The following is a 6,921-nucleotide window of genomic DNA, read 5'->3' on the forward strand; positions in this document are numbered from 1 at the left end:
ACTTTACTCATATAAATAGGAGTGGTCATAGGTTAATTAGAAGTCAAGGAATGAATATTGAGTTAGGTTAATTTAATTATTTTGCATTTATCTTTAATCGTAGCTGTTTAATTTTTTTTTTAGAAGTAGATCTAATTTAAAAACCTTACTCCTACCTCCAAACCCTAGCCACCGTCTTCCTCCACAAGCCACTCTCCTTTACGATCAATCTCCACCATCCCATAGTTGTCCACTATCTTTCAACGATTGTCGCAATGTCCGTAATTCTATTATCTCTTCATATTCATTAATCGCTCACATAAATTCTCAATATACCAATATCACAAATTATTTCTATCAATATCGTCGAGTATCAAAATTTAATAATCTCAACATTACAACCTAGATTTCTATCTTAACCAATTAATATCAAACTCATCGAGATCGACTACTAGCGTAACCCTAAACCAAATCGACAACTAGTGTACTTGATGGTTTGCCAGATCATCTTTAAACCTAGGCTCTGATATTACCTGAACTGTAATGCCCCCGTCTGGCACGGGCACGTGCATGCCCACGCACCTACACGGCACGCACGGTGCACACGACAAGACAGGCGGGGCCTGTCACGCACAGATACACTCCTGTGCACATACAATCATAACATCATCAAATATTACTTGCTAACATATCCATGCTCACATAATCCAACACCAAATAAATCATACTATCAACCAAATAAATCTATTAACATATGAATATCCAAGTCCATAATAATATACACTAGACCATTACATAATCTGGTAGGACCCACACAGGCTACGACAAACTATCAAGATACAACTAAATAACTGATACACGAGTACACTACCTATGCTAATCTATCACAAGATGCATATTCATGTTACAAACCAATTGGATATAAAATTATAACAATATAGTCCTCTCTAATCATCTCTATATATCATCATCATACTCGTATCCAAGATCAGCCTAATTATATGCATGATAAAATATGCTCGACTGTAATCATCTCTAGATAAAGTCATATAATCATGCTAGAGGTCAAAATATGCATGTACATAATATATAATATAATCTAATTTAATAAATGCATCTAGGAAATAAGACTACTCATATTTGATTAGAAAACACAACTCATGTACCCCTCACATTCGGCAACCGAGCAACAACTCGTCCTAACTGTAGCACCCACAACCATAAACACGTGCATGGCATGAGCCCACATGGCGTGTGCGTGGCACCTGACTATTTGGTTATGTACCAACAATCAAATAAACTTGTATAAACATCATAATTTATCCACAATATCTAAACTAAGAATAACACAAGTCTAACTGTTAATAGTACACGGATAACCCTACTTGGACCCCACATAGGCCATAACACATCATCAAGAGCTTTTCACTACAAAATATATACAATGGTAGTACATACATAATTATAAAAGTACAAAGTCACCTGCTAAAATATAATATAAGAATAAAGACACACTTTGGAGGATGTCCACTAATACATCAAATAAGATAACACATCTAGCGTATAACACTAACCACACACTACTCTTCACCCACTAGCAAGATCCCTAAGGGAGTATCCTGCTCCACTCGTACACTTTGGTTTTTGGAAAGAAGAAAACAAAAAGAGTCATGAGCTAAAGGCTCGGTGAATAGACCTTACTCCGAATCAGTGAAGCCAAACAAAGAATAAATTATGTACTGGATAATATAAATCAGAAAGAGCATCATGTTATGAATGAGAGTATGAATGTAACCTCAATAATATATAATTGAAATTTAGATAACATGTTATAACTGATAAAAGTATATAATCATCGATAATAAGTAAACAAATCTCCATGTCATAGTATCATCATAACTCTCTCAAATATAACACATGATGCATGCCGTCTATGACCATGCTATGATATCAAATACGACCATATATGATGTAAATTGACCATTTGATAATCAGGTATTTAGATGAGAATAAAATCATATACAATTCTCAACATCTCAGTCATCAATATCATCTCTATATATCATCATCATACTATATTACTATGCATAGTCAACACCCGGTACCCGGTCTCAACATCATGCCCGAAGGCTCCGAGCATACTCTGCCATCCGCAAGGAGTATCTCAAATATAACCATACTCTGCCATCCACTAAGGGTATTAACATCCATTCAGACTAGGCACCCTTCTAGCTGATAGAAATCTCGTGAGGATAACTCGCCACATATGCCCTACCATCCGCTAAGGGTATCAACATCCATCCAAACCAGGCACCCTTCTAGCTAATAGAAATCTCATGAGGATAACTTGTCATATATGCCTTAGCGAATGGTATGTGTCCGAATGTCTGCTGCGCACACAGACTAACGACCTCGGACGTAAGGCCAATAGGATCGTGACTATGTCGAGCGATCAATCATCCACCAAATGCATCATAACCCTCGCGCCCACTCGGGTATCCTCACGCTTTCTATCAACTATCATATCAATCACATTTCATGCTTTCCTTCTAAATGACATATTATATGCATATATCAATCAATGCATAACAGAAATTTAGGTGGAACAAGAATCAAGAGAAAAATGATGCAATGCAGTCTTCAACCATATAGTCAACACATGCATACTCATACTAATCTATCACAAGCATACTCGTACTACAGATCAACTGAACATAACATTATAACAGTATAATCATCTCTCATCATCTCTATATATATCACTAATGTACTCATATCCCAGATCAACCTAATCAAATGCATGATAAAATATGCTCGACTGTAATCATCTATAGATAAAGTCATATAATCATGCTGAAGGCCAAAACATGCATGTATATAATATATAATATAACCTAATTTGAGAAAGGCGCATATGAGATAAGACTACTCACTACCACTGCAAATACCAAATAACCACTCGTTCACATTACTATGACAATGATCAAGCCTCGATAGCTAAGTCCATGGGGTCTTGAACAGAGGGGTCGAAATCTAAAATTATTTAAGTAGTATGTTGTTAGCCGTTTATCCCATTTAAAATTTATTAGTGCAAAATATAATAAATTATTTGATTTTATTAAATAACTTGATATACATTATATATATATATATAATTCAAATGTCCTTATTCTAATTATATATATTAGGCATCATAATTAACTTCCTTAAGCATAAAAGAATCAGATATACAATACTATAATTAAAATATATGTACATAAAATAACTAACTATAATCCAATTATTTGGCAAATACTACTTTTACTTAACTAGTTACTAATCATATATATAATAATCATTATCCATTAATATAAAAATAATTATTTGAGCTCAGCATTTTATTGCATAGAAAAAAATATATAATAATAATAAGGTGCTAGAAACACATTGCATATTCAAATATATTAAATATATGCATGTATGAGCATACATAAACATTAATAGAAACTTATATAATTTAATTATTTTTAATAAAACTAACTATATAAAATATAAGATCATTATCAATATGATTACATGTATTAATCTAATAAACAATGGCTAAACCATATATAATCATATGCAAGTGTTTATAACTATAATTAATAAATTATTATACTAAAATACTTACCTAATACTTATACTAGTGAGTGTAAATTATCAAAATAATCTACCATCTAAATAAACTAATTTATCTAAATTTTAGAAACTAAATCATATAATTAATGTAACAAATTAAAAGGGAGTAATTCCCTTGTCATAATGCTGGAGCCCAACACTATTGCAGAGGGAGAATAGCTGAGGAAGAAGAAAAAGAAGAAAGAAGAAGAAGAAAGGAGAAGAAGAAAGAAGGAAAAGAAGAAGAAGAAGAGAAGAGAAGGGAAGAAGGGAGGAGGGAGCGGACCTAGGCTGGCGGGAAGGGGCTCAACCGCTACTAGCCAGCCAGCGGCCGGCCTCTCACCGACGGCTCGGCTACGATGAGCCTGAGCCCAACGCAAGAAAGAGAGAGGGAGAGAGAGAGAGAGGAGGGAAAGGAAAGAGAGGGGGAGTGAGAGGTCTCACCAGCAGCGGCGGTTCTAAGGAAGGTGTCGGTAATGGAGAGAAAGGAGTGCAAGAGAGAATAGAGAGAGAGAGAGAGCGGTGGTGGAAGGGAAAAGGGTGGCGGTGCCGGGGCTGCGGCCGCGGTGGTGGGCATGTGGCACCTCACCATGCAAGCTGCTCATATGGGCACAAGGCCACTTCTTTCTGTTTTTTTTTAATCCCTACTTGGGTTATTACACTAACAGGTTCCATGGGGCCTCACATAAGGGGTTCAAGATCTGAAAATATTTAAGTAGCATGAAGTTAGTCGTTCATCTAATTAAAATCCGTTCAAGTAACATATGATGATTTATTAGGTTTTAGAATTTCTACTTATCTTTATAACTAGCTAGATTTTTAATTAGAAATAAAAATATAAATATAGATAAAAAATTAATTATAATTAAATTATATATTGATTAATTAGGGACTATGTAGTTATTACTTTATAAAATAATAAATAAAAACATAAGCCTAGTATTTTATTTGTTACAAAATAATAATGTATAATAAATCATTAGAATTACTTAAAATGTATCTCATAAGAATATTGGTATATAAATTTGATAATTATAATTTATAAATCTATATATTAATCTAATAGAGATATAAATAAATAAGTATAAGTATTAGCTATACTTATACCTAATTAATCATCAATTATACAAATTATAATTAATAATAATCATATTGAAGAGTATATATTATTATTAAAATAATTTAATGTCTAAATAATCTATTTGCATTAATTGAGAAGGAAATACCTAAATAAATAACATAAAAAAAAAATAAAAAGATAAATAAAACACTGCACCCAGTGCTGGGCCTGTGTAGAAAGAGAAGGAGAAGAAGCCGAGGAAGAAGAAGAAGAAGAAGAAGAAGAAGAAGAAGAAGAAGAAGAGAGAAAGAGGAGGGGAGGGAAGTGCAGACCCAGGTCGGCGGGGAGGGCACTTGCCGCTTGTAACAACCCAACCTTCAAAAAAAAAAAAGATTTTTGCATGGCACGACGTGGCCAGTCACAATGTGGCCGGCCTCATGCCATGCTACTGGTGCGGGCTAGGGGTGCCACGCACTCCCAGCCACTAGCCCGGCCAACCAAGTCGGGCCAGCTAGCTCTGGTGGGCCCGTCAGCGCCGCAGCCGCAGTGCCAACGTCCCCATCGCCTCTTTCTCCCCCTTATATTTCTCTCTCTCTAATTCTCTTTCTCTCTCTCTCTCTCCCACTGTTACCGCCATCGGCTCTGTCCTTGGAAACCACCGTCGCTACCTCCACAAGCATTGGTGAGCTCCTTTCTCTCCCTCCCCCTATCTCTCTTTCTCTCTCTCTCTCTCTCTTGCTCACACCCGAGTTTGGGGTCGTCAAAGCCGAGCCGCTAGCAAGAGGTCGGCCACTAGCTGGCCAGCAGTGGCCGGTGCCCTCCCTATCGACCCGGGTCCGCACTTCCCTCATTTTCTTCTTTTCTTCTCTCTCTTTCTTCTTCTTCTTTCTTCTTTCTTGATCTCTATCATGAGTATGCATGTGATAGACTAGCATATCATGTGTTAGATATATGGTTGGAGACTGCATTGCATTATTTTCCTCTTGACTTCCTTATCACCTAAATTTCTAATATGCATAACTTATTATAGTACTAGATATACGCACGTGATCTACTATAGAAGGAAATGCATAAATCTTATTGATAGGAAAGTTGATATAAAAAGCATGAGGGTACCTGATAGGCGCCAAGGTTAGGGGTGCCTGGAGTGATGATTATAGTCACTGATATGCGATATCTCGTAGCCCATGTCCGTGGTCAGTTGAGTCTGTGCGCACAGACAATCGGACACTTGCCGTTCACTAGGGCATGCGTGTAGCGAGTTACCCTCATGTGATTTCTATTAACTGGTGGGGTACCCGATCTAAATAGATTTTGATATACCCTTAGCGTATGACAGGGTATGATTATGACTGAGATACCATTAGCGTATGGCAGGGTATGCTTTGAGCCTACGAGCAAGATGTTAAGATTGGGTACCAGGTGTTGACTGTGCACAGTGGTATAGTATGATGATATTATACCGAGATGTCAATGATGATCGTGATATTAAGAAATGCATATAATTTTATTATTATATGTTATATCTGATTATCGAATGGTTAATATGCATTTTAGGTGGTTGCATTTGATATCATAGCATGATCATGATCGACATGCATCATATGTGTTATATTTGAGAGAGAGTTATGATGATGGTATGACATGGAGATTTATTTATACATTGTCAATGATTATATATTTTATCAGTTATGACATGACATGTTTTCTACTTTTTATTTATGTATTATTGAGGAACATTCATATACTCATTCATGACATGATGCTCTTTCTGATTCATATTATCCAGTACATGATTTACTCTCTATTTGATATCACTAATTCGGGGTAAGATCTATTTACTAAGTCTTTTGCTCATGACTCTCTTATTTTTTTTCTAACCCCTTAGATATGTGGTACGTGATAACGACTTGAGATATCTTGAGGAGATATTTTAGAACGAGGATAAGGTGAGCTACAGACGTGAGATGATATAGAAGATAATTTATATAGAAATTGAGTTGTACCATTATTTGATATTTACACTTTATTATATCAGACGGTGATTAGTATAATACATGTCAGATTATAGTGTACTTGTGTATCAGTTGTTGAGTTGTATCTTGATGGTTTGCTGTGTGGGTTCTGCTAGATTATATAGTGGTCTAGTGTATATTATTGTGGACTTGAATATTCATATGTTAAAAAGCTTATTTGGTTGATAGTATAATTTATTTGGTATTGGACTATGTGAGCATGGATATGTT

This window comes from Typha latifolia, chromosome 13 (genome assembly GCF_019914945.1).
Source record: "Typha latifolia isolate L0001 chromosome 13, TyphaL0001v2, whole genome shotgun sequence".
Classification (NCBI taxonomy): domain Eukaryota; kingdom Viridiplantae; phylum Streptophyta; class Magnoliopsida; order Poales; family Typhaceae; genus Typha; species Typha latifolia.